At 35.4% G+C, this 17,992-nt stretch overlaps 1 protein-coding gene across 2 annotated transcripts in view; it reads left to right on the forward strand.

The window, feature by feature from the left end:
* Positions 1-17,992, forward strand: part of WDR72 (WD repeat domain 72) — a 122,708-nt gene that overhangs the window by 74,638 nt on the left and 30,078 nt on the right. The window lies entirely within an intron of this gene.

A 17,992-nucleotide genomic window follows, 5' to 3' on the forward strand; every position in this document is an offset into this window, starting at 1 on the left:
CATCAGAACTCACACAGCACTAAAAATTAATTGCTGAAATTTTATAACTTCATAATGCAATACAGAACATTTTATTTTTCTTTTAGAAATAACCTCCCTGCAAGGAGATATCAAATGCATTTTACAATTAGATCGTTTCATTTTACAAGCAGCTTACTCTTTGCAACCTTACAGTGGTGCTAATGTTTGTGGTAAAAAAAGATTGAATTTATGTTATGAAGTTATACTCTCTTTTTTTTTTTTTTTTAAAGCCCATTATCTGAGTCTTAAAATTAAGTGACCTAAATTTTAGATCCAGTCTTATTAGTGAGCCTTCTCTTGGGGAAAATAATTTATAATCTCATTGCATGTGTGTGCCTGCCAGGAAAACTTGTTGCTGATCGGCTGGTTCCAGGATACTAAAAATAATCAGTGATACTTGCTGTCTCTATAATTTGGACTGTTGGAATACAGTGAAAATCAAAACCCTTTGAATAATTGTCATATATGAGTTTACACTTTGCTTATACTAAAGATTGCTTTGAATAATTTTATGTGCTTTGGGACAAGATACATTGTAACGAAAACACTTGCAGCTGTAAATTTTTTATATATGGATTTAATTTCAAATTTCCTGAGTTTTCAGGGTGTATATCACTGTGGTGTTTTGACGTGGCTTACAACAAAAATGGGACTAACTGGAAGTTGCAAATGCAGATATCTGCAAACTCCGGATGTGTTTTGGTCTTTGGGTTTGTTTCAAAACCTTCTATAGTAGATGAAAAAACATCTGTTATGTGAAGTGCGCTGGAATAATTAAGAGTCTAGTAGTCAATTGTTTAATTCTAATTAAATATTAAGGCTCACACAAGTTATGAATTCAGGTGAGTTGCTTAAGCTTTCTACGCTCTCAGAGGAGGATTTGGTTGTTTGTATGTCTAGTAAAAGAATTTTACTGTCATTTTATTTTAGCCCTATTATTTGAAGGGTTATTCAACAAACAGCTAGAAAGTTGCTGTGCTAGAATGAGCACAGTATTCATATGCATTTACACTGGCTAGGACTCTTTTTCATACTTCATGATCTGAACTACATAAATATATCCTGTAAAGTAGAGTGGATTTTTTGACATATGTTCAGCAGTTTAATATATTCTGGAATAGAAAACATACAGAAAGAATGGGAAAGAGATGTTACACTATGAGTATTTAATATCATATTAGCTTTCTTTTTGTTCTTGTTTCCATTCATGTTTTAGCTTGCATTATGTATCACAGTATGTAAATAGGACAAATATTCCTGTTTTGGTTTGTATGGTTTTCTAACAGGCACTACAAAGCTTGATGGGTTTATTCAGAATTCAACAAATATTTTTTTTGGTGATTTCTATTATGTTAGAGTATAACTATTTGTGGCATGTAACGATATGCAGAAATTATTAAAAACCCATCCAGGAGTAAGTCTGCAACCAGTGTAAATACTAAGACGAGTAATTATGTCTAGTTTTAGTCATCCATCTGATAGGTATGTCATCTTATATCTTATTAAATACACTGTATCTATGGGTTGTACAGTAGCTGTCATCTTGTGCAACATCAAGGTAAAGGCTAAATATTGTTTTAGGTTTTTCAGTCATAATTCAGGACTGGGATCACACACTCTCACCTGAAGTAAAGGTATCTGGATCTTGGCTGCCGTCACCATTGTACCGTATTGCATTTATGTTTAACTGGAATTAATAGATTCGATCTGGAGATGCTTAACCTTGTTTAACTCAAGAAATTTTCACTGAAGTCAATAGAAGTTTTCTTTAAAAAGACAAACAGAACTTTCAGTATTTGACCTTCAGTTTTTATTATCCTTAAAGTTTATAGTACATTATATACTTGTCTTTTTAGAAAGCTCCTGACTTCTTAGGAAGCTCCTGCATCCTTACTTCATAGTTAAGGGTGATAGCATTTAGACAACAGCTTCACTTGTTGAATAATTTAAAATGCCGTATTTCCCTGTGGTTCCATACAGACAATTTGTTATTAATTGTATAGATATACTTTTCCAGAAACAAAGATAAGGAATTAAAAAAGATATTCATGTAAAGCATGCCAGAGAAAGGGTTAACTGTGTTCTGTTTAGTACATTCTTCCATTGTTGCTAAATGGAAATGTAAATGCAAACAGCTGCAATTTCTTTATGTTAATGTCAGAGAGAATAATTTTGGATCTGTTCCAAACATATTGATAGCAATCTTAGCATTGATTTCTGCAAGCTTTGCTTCAGTTCTTCAGAAAAGCTGAGGTTTTCCCTAATTTTTTTTTTTACATTTGTCATAATTCTGAAGAAGTATATTGCACTTAATTCCTTCTTGCCTTTTTTCTGAACACTGATAATCTCAGGTTAATGGTACCATTTAACAGGTCAGTATGATATTGCTTTCCACTGCCATGTGAGTCAGAGGCAGCGATTTTAAAATCTTAAGAATCAGTTTATCCACTTCTTTTTGCATAAGCTAAGAGGAACTAAGTTTGCTGATACTCTTCATTCATTTCTCATTTGTAGTATTTAATCTTATGACATACATACATACCTAGTCCCCACCCAGCCATGTGCAGAACTTCTTTGATCAGAGGAAAAATGGTGGTAATACCAGTGTTCTCATTCAGTAGCTCAGTGGTTGGATTTAAAGAAATTGGATAGTCCCCCCTGTAGTTGATTTGAAAGTAATTCATTGCTTATCCTCAAGGAATTCTGCAGTGAGTCATCTACAGAAATTGTTTTACTTTTCATGGAAATCTCAAAATATTTGCAAGGGTGAGAGTTATAAATGAGATTCCCTAACCTCCAGGTGTGTGTTGTGTGTAGGAATGTGATCTCCTTTTAGCTATGTCACTGAAGCATTTTCCTATGTGCCATCCTTGGAGGCCTATTTCTTCTAATGCATAGGGACCCCATTATAGCATACATGTTCTTCTGGAATTGTATGCCTCAATTTTTTGTAAAATGTGAAGGACTGGATTTATTTACCTTTTAAGAAAATTATGATGATAAATGTGCTTAAGATGTTCATACTCAGATACTGAATTGAGGAACTGATGTGTGTGATATTCCAGGAACACCAAAAACTGGGGAAGTGAAAGGAAAGCATTAAGTGCAAGCTTTATTCCAAAACACAGAATATTATCTTAACTGCTTCCTAGATTTGTGAAAAATCACACCGCTAAGACTAGCTTGCAATAAATTTTGGTTTGCGCTTATAAATTCCTAGTTTAAGAAACTGCTAATGATTCAAGCTTTTAAGTATATTTGAAAGCTATTAGCTATAACCCATCTTTTGTATGTGGTTTTGGAGCTCTCTAAACTATTCAATTAAATAAATTGGTTCTTGCAGGGAAAAAAGCTTCTGCTGATAAGTACCAGACTGAAATTAATGGTGGCAACTGAATTCCATATGTTAGTGTAAAGAATTGTCAAAGATTTATCTAGAATATAACAATATGTTTTGTTAAAATGAGGAGTCCATTCAGTAATGGCAAGTCAATGAAAGGCGGGATATAACAGCTTCTGTTCACTGGAAAAGCATAGTGACCTGCACCAGAGGGTTTCAAACACTTCCGTTGTCTGGGTTTCAGAAATCTGTCCAGTTGCTGGCAACTTTTTCTGTAACAACTCTTAGGAAGTCATTCTGTGACTGCATCTTTCTGCATAGCAACAGAATCTTCTTGCCTGCCTGCAAAGTCTTAAGGTTTTGTCAAGTACAAGTAAGGAGAAGGGTTATTCTTTCTCTGATATTTTCTTTCATATTGTCATCTTGTTACAACCTACTGCCTTTTCATATTAGTCAAATATATGTTCTGGCGCGTTATTTAGACAAACAAAAAAGACTAATGCCCAGAGCCACAGTTGCCTTTTGGGTCTGTTTGGACCATTGATATCACAAAGATTACATAGGATTTCAATGAAAACTTGTCCTTGGTTGCCCGATTGCTGGGGAAATAACTTTTAAGGGTGTTAAACCCATTGATACTCTTATTTACTGTAATCACATTAATGTAATTTGTATTGTTTGTGTTCTTGTGAAACACCACATGCCCAGAAGACTTGAGGAAACTCCAGAAAACTCTGAGGAATCAATTTCTGGCTTAATGTTTTACATTCATATCCTTACATTTCCCTTACTGTGTTTAGTTTCAAATTTGGATTTGAGCTTGTGATGTATGTAATGTATTCAGTCTTTGAAAGTGCAGCTGCTTGCCTTGCTGTGGCTGGGTTTCATATCCATATCCAATGTGAATCAAGCAATCAAGCAAAATCTGGAAAAAGGGTGTCCAGACAAAATGTGTTGGAGTCCTAGAAATGCACATAACCAGAAAATAAAGGTATCAGTGCAGCTCTTGTGGATTGACTACTTTTACAATCAGGGATTAAGTTGCAGGGGGCGTGGCAGGAACAGCAAATCATGGGAGGATTTCTGACAAACAAAAGAAGAAAAGGCTAAAGAGAAAAGAAAAATGGGATACAAAGGAACTGGAGGTAAAAATAAAAAAGTCTAGGAAAATGGGGAACAATAATTATAAGTCTGGCAATAAAACATGTACAAAAGGTTACTAGTTTTCCAGTGGAAATCACAACCAGGTTGCTGATTAATAAAATTTAAGAATATAATTTGATCCCATTTCTGGTATGATAAAGGTTACGATGAAATTGGAACTAGGAAATGAGGAAATTTTGACAGTGTGCATGATTTTGGATTGAAAGAAATTGAGAAATGAGATCATTAAATGTACAAGCAGTTAAGAGTCCATGTATCCCAGCAGCATGGGTTTTGAAGACCATAAGAGAAAATACTCCTTTTTTAGCACATTCAAATCGCATCAAAGATGACAATTGAGTCATCTGGGAGAAAACAAAAGGCAATAAGAAGAATCTTTCATTATGACAGATATCCTAAAGGAAAGCATGTGAAGAGTTTGTGTTAGTTTTTATAACTTATTTGTTAAACACACAGATTTTACTCTTTTTTATATATATATATATGCAGATATTTGAAGGAACTTAAGGTGATCTACCCTGTGCAGGCTGTTTAAAGATTTTATTGCTTTAGAGGAACCAACAGTACTTCCTGATGCTTTCTCAGACTAGTTCAATTTTTCAAGGGCATTGAGATTAACTATGGCTCCAGAGCTTATGTTTCCACTGGCCAAAAAGTAAGCTCAATAGGACTAATAGATGGCACTTAATAGTGATGAAATTACGTTTACGTGAACCCTCCCTAAATTTTCTTCAAGAACAGCATTTCTACACTGTATCAAAATTCTATTTACAAAAGGTGGTGATAGCTGATCTGGATAGGTCACTGTAGAGTCCTTTCATCTAAGTTGAAATCTGAATCAGGCCACTGTTGTCATGAGGTAAGCATAGGTTTTGGTAAAAATGAGTGACAGTGTTAATGTGAAGGATTCTTTACAGTTCAAGAATTCTTTTCATACATGGATCCTCCAAAATGCATAAACTGAAATGTCCTTTTGAGCCTTACAGTATCTGTGAGTAAAACACATACTATTTCAAATGAAATCAAACTGTTCCTCTTCCTATGTAGTCTCTCTGTGCTCTGAAGTATTTCCAAACTTTAGTTTTAGTTCTAGAGTAACATCTGAACCAAACACTATGATCGTGTTGTCTTGCAGTTGTAACTTTTCAGCTGGTTTGACTTTTTGACTTCTTGCTTCAGATATCTTCCTGTCTGGCATATTTCACATTTTTCCAGTTTAACCACCTTTTCCTGTTACATGTTACATGTTCCATCTGGATTCTTCCAGGCTCTTTTACTCCTTTACATTCCCATTTTCCATTTCCTCTTTTTCCTGAGAAACAAGAATGTTAAAAATTAGCTGCAAAATGAAATTCCCTTTCTCTGTCCACTCTGTTCTTATTAGTGCAAACATTTCAGCCAGTAAGATCAGAAGGTCTTTTAGATGGAACTGAAATTTTCTGCTCTTGGACAAGTTCATGCACATAAAAATTCACTAAACTATTAGACTTACTTCAGGCTGTTTTAAAACAATTTTCTGGCAGGCCAATTTTGTGTGCGCATGCATTAACAATAAGCAGTATAAGAAATGATTCTGTAATCAACATTGCATCACTATTAATGAGAATTAGATTCATCTATAATCTCATTTTAGTCTGTGAAACAGCAAAACAATTAATCTAGCATTTGTTTGATGAACGGACTTTGAGTGTAAGCTGGTGACAGCAGTAGCTTTCCTCTGCACTGAATATGCATTAAAAATGAGTGTATTATATCCTAGCTTCATATTACAAATATTTCCAGTAAAAGAATACAAATCAATGTTATATTTTAGCATTTAACCTGTGGTTTGACTATATCACTGTATCATGTCTTATATATCCAATTAAAACTGTATTTTGATCCAGTAGTCTTTAATACTAGTGGTCAAATACTAAAGGAAGTAAGCTTAAAGACTTGTTCTAGAACTACAGCTTATTTCATTCCAGGCATCATATATTTTACCAGAGAACTCCTTAATGTAGCAGAAATCAGATTTGGTGTGTATTTTTACACAAAATCAAATTGTACAGGCGCCATCTCAGACTCCTCCAAAACATTAGGAAGGATAGGATTCACTGGTCAAGGAGGCAGTAAGGATGACATGTGTTCTAAATTCAAATGCGCACTATAGTTTGGACAATTGTTTTCTGTGTGCTTTTCAGTGTTTACTGAATGGGAAGAACCTCTAATATACCTTCTATTTAGATCTTTAAACACTTTTTTTGGGCTACTAATATAGACCTATAAAATTATCATTGGTTCATTTTCAGTCTCTACTGATTATTTAGAAGTTCATTTGGTAAAGGCAAAGTACAATACAAGTCTTTCAGAGATTTGAGAGCTGGTTCTGAGTTGGGGCTTCAGAATAACAAGTGAAGGAACTGCAAGTACTCTGTGTTTAAAGTAGCGTCCCCAGATTTTTTTAAGCAAGCCTCTGTCTTCTACTGTTTGGGTTTGTTGGGGGGATTTTTGTTGGTTTGTGGGTTTTTTTTGTTTTGGTTTGTGGTTTTGTTGGGGGTTTTTTTTGATTTTTTTTTTGTTTGGGGTTTTTTTGTGGATTTTTTTTAAGAACCACACCTTGTCACATCTTACTTCCTTGTTCTGAATGCCTCTTTGCCTATATTGTTGTTCTTCATCAAACACAGTCTTCAGACTTGCTAATAGTATATAATTTGTTACCCTTATAGTTTAGTTGGAACCCTGGTTTTATGACTAATTTAGTATGCAAAGCCATGGGTCAAGTCTCAAAATGTTCCTTTAGAGCTGGAAGACATGTAAATATACCATGGAAAATAAGAATGTAAGTTATGTTGTGATGTTTTAATTTCTTGTGTGTCATACTTTCTTTTCATCAAGTTGTGTCTGCATAACATGAGTCTTAATTCCATCCAGAAAGGTAGAGAGAAAAAAAAACTATTGTTTTTCACCCTGATTGATTATGTTTTGAAGTTTGTCCTTCTACTATTTTAACTTGGCAATACTCAGTCTTAACAGCGTGAAAGAATCTGGGCAGTTAAAGTAACTCGCAGGCCTTAATGGTTATTCCCTGCCTCACTCTTTATTTGTCCTTTCACTCACCCAGCTTCTGTAAAAGCTTGTAAATAAAACAGCAAAAAAAAAGAGAATACTTTAGTTCTAAGTGTTACACTTCTTCCAAAATTTGTTGTGCTAACAGCTCTTGCAAAGCTGAAGATTTTCTATTACGGATCTGTTATGAGAAGCAGGCTGGGGGGAAGTACCTCTATGTATAGTCCATTATTAGTACTGAAACTTAGCCCTTTGCTAATAGCCATAGAGGAGAACAACACAATAACAGAATGCCTTGTTTATAACAACACTCCATCTAGATTTTTTCTGGGTTGTATTTGATGTGCTGTAATCTCCAGCCTCCTGATACAATTTTTATAAATTTCTTCCTGTAAAATTTCTTTGCTATTTGCTTATATACAGTGTTACAGGTACACGAAAGTCAGGAAAGATTTAAATAGGTCCTACCCTAGAACGCCTGGCAAGCTGGATGCCTTTCAGAGAAAGGAGTGGTTCAGAAAAGGATGGATAAATGGGATGATCCCCAGGTAGAAGAGTGTTCTCTGTATTATGTGATTATACTGTTGCCCTGCTTGAAAAAGTTTTGCAAGAGTTTGGCAGTGTTTTTCCTTTCTGGGCTCTGTTGCCTGGCTTTTGCTTATTATGGGGAATAAAATCTTGCTGAGAGGTTTTGATTGTGGTTAGCTGTGGCTTGTATTGTCTTGGGCTGTTGAGAAGCCAGACCAATCTGCAGTGTGCAGCTAACAATTTTTCCCATGTTTTTGTTAATCTTCTCTTATGTGATCAGAATAGCATTTATTTAATTTTTTTTAGGATATGTGAAGCAAGTTATTACATACCTCCTGATTTTGAATATTGTATTTTTGAATCTTTTAGAAGATATGGAATTGGTTCCTGAACCTAGTCTATAACTATATTTGAAATGTTTTTGTCCTTGAATTTCAGAATATCTGACTCCCCTAACTTATATGAAGGGAAATTATAAAATTAAGTCAACTCAAATATTGAACTAATCAGTAGTGCAGTAATTATCTGGCCATAAGACAAGTTAAATGCTTTAATAGTATTGTTTGTTTAATAAATGTCCTTGCAGAAAGAGAGAAATTACTTTAAACTAGATGGAAATTTTCCATTCTGTATTTTGTGAAAAACACACTGAAAGGTAGAACTACTTTATTTATACAAGTCTTCATTATTAGTATCGAAGTTGAGAGTCTAGCTAACACTCACCCAGCAGAGCAACACAACAGAACAGTGCTTGTCTCTAATAATAAGAGAGCAAGACATCTGCCCTAGCAAACAAAAATCAGAAATAACTCAAAAGCAGCCTTTTTTGCCTATCAAGCTTATTGAAAAAAAAAAAAAACAAAGAAAGAAAACAAACCAAAACTGAACCAGTTGTAGGTACGTGTATATCCATTAGTATGTAGAAAGTATATCGACAGAACTGTGTGCACTTCTGTGCCTTCACACATTTTTAGAAGTCTTAGTACGTCCATTTGTATTTCATGTCTCTTAGGTAATCCAGAATCTATTTTTTTATATGTAAAGATGAGCTCACTGTTGTTTTAAAGTAGGTAAACAGTATTAATAGAAATAGTATTTCATATTTGGATGGTACATAGAACTAATGTGCACAAGATTACTTCCAAATTCTGAAGTTTAATAAGTATATTGTTCAGTATTTTCTTCTCTCATGCCTGGTTCATATTCAGTGTTTCAGCATATGCTTTATTTTAAGGCCCAAAGCTAGATCCACCAAGTATTCTATCTTGCTCTAGGATTACATTTTAGTTCTTCAATTGTACTTATTAATAAAGATGGCACTTCAAATGTTAATGAATACAGAAATGCTTCCAGTACATATAAGAAATTTTTTTCTCAAATTCGAAGTATTATCACCAGAAGATTCCCCCCCCCCTCCCCCTACTCTTGAAAAAATTCAGCTTGTGTCACACTTAAGATATCTATCGCTAATTCTGTAAAGACCAGGTGCCTCTGTTCTCATATGATGGATGTTAGTCACATCACCTTGTGCACTACTAGAAGATGCTCAGATAGCCTAGTGAAGAGCGTGAAGTAGGAACCCAAATCCAGAAGGTTGGTTTTTTTTTTAGAATAGCTGGTCTGTGTATACTTTTCTTCTCTACCACCCTTACATCAGGATAGGTTTGGGGTTACCTTTTTCTTTTCCTTTTTTCCTTTAGCTACAGAGGCAAATTTAAAAAGAAAGAAACAAAATGTATCTGACTTAAGTAAAGCATTCCTGCTCAGTTTTCTGTACCAATCATGTTGTTCTATTGCTAAATTTTCTGTTCCTTTTGGAAATGGAGTACTGTCAAGGTTTTGCATCTCATCAGACAAGACGTTAATGCTGACAATGAATGTAAATCTGTCTTAACTGAAAAGATAATTTATTTTCTTTATTTTTATGTAAGTTAACCAGTCACTGGTTTTAATTTGTATTTTCAGGAAAAAGTAGCAATTTTATGCAAATTAGGGAGATCTTTCAAACAGGTGTGTCCCAGATAATCTTAGCAGATTAAGGCCACCCTTAACCCACAGGAAAGAATTTGTTATTTAATTAGTATGTGCCTCTTGGTTTGAAAGGAGCCCCTTTCACTAGAGACCATTGTTATCCATCTCAAGGAATGACATGAATTACACTGCAGCAATAGACTATATTAAGGAATAATTTAAAAAGATCATGAGTGTAAACTAGTGCTTTTCTGTAATGAAATTCAGTGGTTTGGATGCATGGTTAGGAATGTTTTAAAATAGGGGTTGTATGTGCTTAAAGACTTATTTCAGTGACAAGCATGCTAGAAATAAAGCTAAAGCATCAGTAGAAGGTCCAATCCAACAAGCATAGCATGCAGATCTACCTCATGTGTATGGGGACAGGAAGACATGTCATAAACAAGAATAGACTGACGGACATGGCAGAGAGAACCATTGTTTCCAGTCTTCTTGTGATAATTGTAGGTAGCAGCCATATTTGTAAAACAATTTCTCTAATGTTCTATGGCTTATAAGGGAGTAATTTCCCTCAGCCTGGAGGAAGCTGGTTTTTGTGAAGGGTCTTGAATGGTCAGCACAAATGTATGCTGTTTTTCGGTTATGCTCTAATATAGCTCACAGATATTATAGGGCAGTATTGTTTTCCACTCTTTGTGTCTCTTAAAATGTGCCTTTCACCATTTGGTTCTAGTACCTAAAGTGGATTTAAGGAGTTAGGGCTACTCTGGAATAATAACCCTCCCTTCCCTCACTGCCCGCCCCCTGCCAAGTCCCACCAAAGTTGATACTGCAGTTTGAACCTTAACTGTGTGATGTGGATGAATTTCACCTAAATTGATGAATGAATAACATGGCAAGCATTATCTACTTTATGGGGAAGCAAGATTGATAATTTTGGAATGGGTGGTCAGATATATTACAGTATATTTTCTATCTTAAAAATAGATCTGTAATACTGTATTATATTTATATATCCATTAGGAATATAATAATACAAAATAAAGAATTTTCTGTATTTTTCCAACTGCCTTTGTGCGATATTTGCAATTATAGTTGAGATTTTAGGGTAGAATGTGAGGGGGAGCTGTCCCTCTTATAAAAGATATTGTAGTGCGCAGTGCTTTTAGGAGTCAAGCAGTAAAAGCCTTGCAATAAAACAAAAACCCTTAAGTACCTTGTTTATTGAATTCTGTTGTCTAAAACTGCCAAAAATAAATTAATAGCTGTTACCACTGCTGTGCTCTTTTTGTTCACAAGAAAAATATCTTGACATATTTTTTTCATTTTGTGATTGGTGCATGTTTCAAGGGTATAAATTAATCTTCAAAGGATCCTAGGGAATATCTTTCCTGGACGCTTCACTTATACATCAAGTTGGCCATGTTAGCAATCTAATCACAAACCTGTAATTCAGTGGACAACAATTTCTTATTGTGAACAGCGTAGCAGCTTTTACTATCGTTTAGGTCAGCCTAAGATTGCTGATGCACCATATGTTTCAGGCCATGGATGATGGATGGTATCCTCTGGTGCCCATCCCTAAGTGATTGGAAAGATTGAAGACACACAGTTCACTTAAGCTTGCTTACTATTACCTCAAGTAATCAGTGTGATAGGCAAACCTGTGCTCTTTATGTCACACTGCCCAACTTTCTGCAGGGACATTGTGTCAAAAAAACAATCTAAGAACATTTCCAGATGACAGGCAAGTTACTAGAACAACCATTTAGCAACTGGATTCATCTAAAAAGCTTAATAACATGGAAAAGTCAATACAGGTTTTTAAAACACCTTTATTTATATGAACCAGGCATGGTGTTTTGTTTTTAAAGTGTTTTTATTCCAAGATTGAACTTATGGAACAGAAAGATATAATAATGCAATCCTTCTCATAGTTCAGCCTTTAGGATGTCAAAATATAGCATTCCCAATATTAATCGGAGAGTAATGCTACTTGAAATAATTTTTAATGCTTTAGAAGTTTTAAATTTTGTAGTTAGAAACACATAATATCAGTTTAAAGTCTAAGACAAAAATCTTTTTTTCCCAATGCCTGTCTCAACTGATAACAGTCAATTTCCCCAACTCCATTGGACCCATACCTAACCCAGGCAATTGAGAACATGTTCTTTTTTGTCAGGTTGTACTGTGGTGAGGAGTCTTTTATATGATACAGGAAGAGAATCCTAGATGATACTCTAAATCTCATTTTGCATAAGAACCCTGCAAGACTTGCAGCTTGTATGCTATCAGTCAGAATAAATCCAACTAAATAATATCAAGTGAGGTGTTCAAAATGTTATCATTTAAAACTGCTCTGGGTGTATGTTATTGTACAAATGGGTCTTTTTGTTGTTGTAAAATAACTTGGTGGAAAGCTGAGTACATAGGTCAAAGTATCTGTGTGCCACATCAACCATGAAAAAGGAGCTAGGCAGTTCTGTGAATTTAAACTCTGTAAAATGCTCATATAGCCTGTCACTAATTAACATATTTTTGTGTATGCATTTTTTAATTCATGAGCATAGCTACTGCATGCACTTTTGTTAAAGAGCTCATAGACTTACAGGATGTTTTCCTGAAGTAATAGACATAGCTTATTTTGAACACTAAATTCTGGCAGCTATTCTGATGTTATTTTTAAATTTTGTCTCAACTTGTTTGCCTTACTTGATCAGTTACTGGTTTCACAGTTATTACATTAACCTAGTTAGGTGACTGTGCCCTAACACCAAAATAAATATTTTTTGTATTTGAAGTGGGCAGTTAATGAGAAGCGCTAGTAAATAGTTTAAATACCATTTGAAAACTAACCACTCCAAAGTCAGAATTTCAAGGCAGGCTTCCTCTTGTCTGTCCTTTAATAGCTGAGACACTGAATTCCATAACCAGAGACAATTTAGGCAGCAACCTCTAAAGTAAATATTAAACTAAGGTAATGGAAAGAAAAAGCTATTCTGAGGCAGAGAGTTTGGGGAGCGGTGATTAACACTGACCTTAAAACCAAGGCTGTCAAAGAGGTGGGGAGGAAATGTGTTGATATTAGTAGGGCTCATCACTTAACTGCACAGTAGAAATTGTTAGAAAGCTGAATAAGAATAATTCTTTTAGACACTGCCTGAATACATGAACCTGTCCATGTTAGAACTGTGCTTTTGCAGTCTCTGACACTTTGGTTGCCTACTGGGACACCTCCTGGAGAGAGGTAAGTTTACTATAACTTGTTCCGAAATGAGGATGCTCCCACTTAAACCTTTGCCCTCACACTAGAGCACTACAGCTGAGATATCAACACAAATTGAAGTATATAAATAAATGCAAGGATGAATGAAAGCATTTCAAATATAGAATGCACTAGACTAGAATAGTTTAGTTGGAAGGGACCTACACCAATCATCTAGCTCAGGTCCACTACTTGGCCTTGTCAATGAGAGAAACACCTATAACTCAGTAAAAAGAACTTTAAATGTCTGCAAACATGTTTTTCTTCAAAGGAGAGTTGATGAGACCAAATGAGAGCAACTTCTGGAAGGTTGCTTTAGCAACCCCATAAGCCAGGTATGCAATAGGAACTTTAACCAAAATAGGGCACAATCAGTCAAACTCATATACGCTGAAAAATTCTTTGTGACATTCTTTGCTTTTCTAAAATCAGAAGTGTCAGTCAATGTGAAAATGTCTACAGGAGAAACAGTTATAGTCCCAACATCTTTTCTTTCTTCTTTCCAACTATTCTGACTTGGATAACTGTGAAAGTATAGTCATCTTCATTTGAAAGTAGCCTGTAGAAGTTAAAACCAGTGCCTAAAACAGCATTGAGGTATCCAGAATGAAGTTTGTGGAGAGAGAGGGCCAGAATCCCTGTAAACAGAATTTAGGTATTTGAGCAGTGAAGAAAATCTCATTAGCCTTTTATACTTGTGTTAATATCAGAGAATAACATGGAGCTCAAGCACATGCATTGATCTTAAATGTTGTGGTCTATGTTTGCTTCACATCATGATTGTTACGTGAGAATAGCGACAAGGACGGGCCGGAGTGGGAGAACCCATGCCCTGCATGTAAGAAGTCTGGAAGTGACTGGGTCATAGCATTTGGCTCAAAGTTGAGACTTTCAAATTAAAAAGGTAGTACAGCTTCAACAAGTGTGAATCACAGGCAGCTAAATACCATTTAAAGTCTGAACAAAATACCCTCAATTACTAATGAAAAGAGAAGTCACAGCTCTCACCAGAATTTAATAGTGGCCCACAAGTCAGGACTGTTTAGGTGACTGTAAACGCTTTATATTGTTCAGGCAGTGTTGGCTTTTTTTTTAAAAATGAATGTTTCCTAGATATCACAAGCACAGAGATAAGCATTCAATTTCTGCTAAAAGCAAATGCAGTGTAATAATCCACAGGTTTTGCAAATATGTATTTTGTGAAATCAGCAGTATCATGTTGGTAAAGAATGTAACTACATCTAAGTCATTAGGAAGATAGAGATTACATTTTGGAAAAAGTAAATAACTTCATTTCTGGGGGAAGCAGCACCGTGGGTAGATTTTGGCTGTTATGCAAAATGAGTTTTCTTCTGTATCTTTTAAATGAGGTACTTCTCCCTGAACAATCAGCCCTATCATTGCAATAAGAAGCCTGTGATTATTGTATTTTTTCAGTCACTGCAGTTAAACAGAAAGCAGGTGAAGCTACTGAATTCTGCTGTCCCTTTTAAAATCCTGTAAAGATGGCAGACACTTATGTTAAACACAGTGGATTGTTGGTAAAGTTAACCGTGTGCATCCAAAAGTGGCAGAATATAGACTAAGGTGCAACCTCAATCTGTGCTGTAATAAAGTAGCTGTTCATCTGTGGTCAGAGATCGTCATGAAAGACCTTGAGTTCCTTCACTTTATTTTGCAGAAAGGCCATCAGACAGCTTTGCATCATCTAACTCTATCAATCAAGGACCTCAACCACTGCTTTCTGCTGAAAGCTTTCCTGTTTGGTTCTGTTTTTCACAGACAGCTCAATAACTTGTCTGTGGAGCTGTGATAAATGTACCATGTGCTTCTAAACTGTCTCTTTAACACTGAGCTGAATTTCAGCTTGTAGTGGTTGTGACTAATTGTTATAATCAGAAACATTTTATTTATTTCCAATTATTATTCCATAGTCCCTGATTATATCTGTTTTTCATTTATTCTTTGGCAATGGTAACATTTGAAAGCTGACCGGCATACAATGGACTGCTAGAAAACTAGATTTTACTCACTGAACAGCCTGCATAGTATAAAGAATACAATTAAAGTGAACCTGTATGAACCAGATGGATAAACTTCTAATACTTTTTTTAGCAAAGTATGTATTAAGCCCATTTTTAAATCTAAATTTTCTTGCTTCTGTTTTGCAAGTCATTCCTAAGTGTGTGGGTTTTTTTCAGTGTGTATATAAAACAGTATGTATAAAACAGGGCTGGTATCACAAAACCTCATACTATTTGGGCACAATTGTCTGGTTTTGCTGAGGAGGCCCAAAATAGAGCTATTACAGCAAATGAATAACTTCTCACTCTGAAAGAAGGTGGTTCTTTTAGATCAGGTTGTAGGTCAATGTCAGGGCAGGGTGAGGAAACTCATATCGCACCTGTCACCAAATGAGCTTCACTCCTGATACAATATAAAAAGGACTTCAAGGTTGGTAAGTGTTAAAAATTGGATATGGGGACAAATACGTAAAATATGGGGAGGTAGAAGAGGTTTCATAGTTGAACACTAACTCTAGAGGGAATTGGGTAGCTCTCACCTTTTTAACACTTAAGTTATAGTCTTACAAAATCTTAAAGAGAAGACTGAAATTAAGTGCAGTTTAATGATTGAGAAAGCATGATGATTTTTGTCAAAGAAGCATGTAAAGTGTGTTGCAGTAAATTAAGGTCCTAACAAGGAATGCAAATAAAAGCCTTATGTTTTAGGTTGTTAGACATCTTGGACCTTATGCGCAGAGAAACTGTTCCTTTGAAGTAAAAAAAATAATTATTGCAGTATGTTTATCACTGTGATAATATGCAAGTTCTACTTAAAAAGTTCTCAGCTGTTTAGTTCATGCAACTTGCAAAACTGTAGTATGCATTCAACATCAAAGTAAAACATATTTTCAGGGGAGAAATGGCATATGAAATTACTTCTTAATAGAAAATAAAAGCCACAGATGGCAGAATCTGTTCTGGGATACGTGAATGTGGCTCCTATCAAGCATAATTGTGCTAAAGACTGGCACCTAGGACTTAAATTTGGCCCAAAGTTTGATAAAACATACGAAAATAAAGAGCTAGTTTTCTACTTTTCTCTGTAGTGGTTTTAGCAGGAGAAGAAGAAAGGGCATAAGGCATGTTAATTGCTTTTGGGAATACGCTGTTCCAGGTTAAGAAGAATAAATATTACACACTCTGGAAAGCATGTTGATTTTTAGTGGACAGTACTAATTTACACATTCCCCATTTAGAGCACAGAGGTAATACTAAAAAATGGATCATTTGGTGGGTGCAGCAAAAAATACATATATTGGGACAATTCTCATTGTCCGTGTCACTGCATAAATGTGCAGAATAAAATATAAAATGGAATGGTGTTGTACTGCATGAAAAGCAGGAGAAGTAGTAGAAAACAGCAGCCCACCATGCATTAGCTGTCACTACAGTGGTGCAGGAGCAGAGGGTGCATCAGAGCACAGCTAGGAGATTTATTTAACAAATTTAGTATATAGGACCTATCTGGGATTATTTTCTCTAAGAGAATTATTTCCTGGTATTCCAGTGCCAGGTGTGTTCAGTAACCTTTCTGACTTCTTCCCATACTTACACCCTTTCGAGCCCATAATGAAAGCCACTCTGTAGTATGCATTTTTTGCTCCTGCTGAGTAAAGCCGAATAGAATTTCTGCTTATAGGTGGTCCCACTAGGTGAATCTCTTGAGCTCCTCTTCTCTCTAATTAAAGCATTTTCAGATGTTGGTTAAGAGATGTATCTCAAAATGGTGAATCTAATTCCATACTGCACTGTTCTGCTTTGCACTGTTTTACCAGTAAACAATTAATATAAATCCAGCTGATTTATTAATGGAAGATTTACTTTGCTAGGCAGAAGCTTCTGCTGGTGCACAGCCTTGTAGGGTCTTCTCAGGGGAAAATGGGTATGAAGCTATTGTGAACAACTCTTTGTTCACTTCCAAAATGGCTTGTACTCTCATAGCTGAAAAATAGAGCAGCCCTAAAATAATCTGGCTGGGGTTTTGGTTTTTTTTTTTCATTTTATGGCATTTTCCAAAGATCCCAGGTATATTCCTTTTTGGAGACAGATGTGCGTCTGGAATACCAAGGCATAGTTTGGGGGTGGAGGGAGCAGGGAAGGGGTTAAATTAGGAGCACAACTGTATATTAGACACTGGTTGCCCACTATAGAGGTCATGTCGATTGTAAAGCACAGTGAATGCAATGTTTTTAAGGAAATCTGGCAGACTCATAAAAATACATATAATATCTAGTAGCAGGAAAGAAATCAAACAAGACTACATTTTAATGATGCAGTAAGAAATTCTCTTGTGGAGGCTACTGCTGTCTTAAATACACAAAGCAAAGCTGCAGGCAGATTTTTGAGCAACTTTTATAATCTAATCTATTTATAATCAAATTTTATTGCAATTACATGCAGGCTGGGAGTACAGGAGCTGGTTACTGTTCCTGGTTCCCTAAATGAATGCACTAAGATTTAGAAGCTGGGTTCACTAACAATGAGTTTAATTGGTTTCTACACACAGTACTGAAGTCCCAAAATTGTATTCCAGGCAAATGCTTGACTCAGAGAAAAATTGGGACAGATTATGTAGAGGCAGTGTGTAAT

Source organism: Phalacrocorax aristotelis, chromosome 7, assembly GCF_949628215.1.
Source record: "Phalacrocorax aristotelis chromosome 7, bGulAri2.1, whole genome shotgun sequence".
Lineage (NCBI taxonomy): Eukaryota > Metazoa > Chordata > Aves > Suliformes > Phalacrocoracidae > Phalacrocorax > Phalacrocorax aristotelis.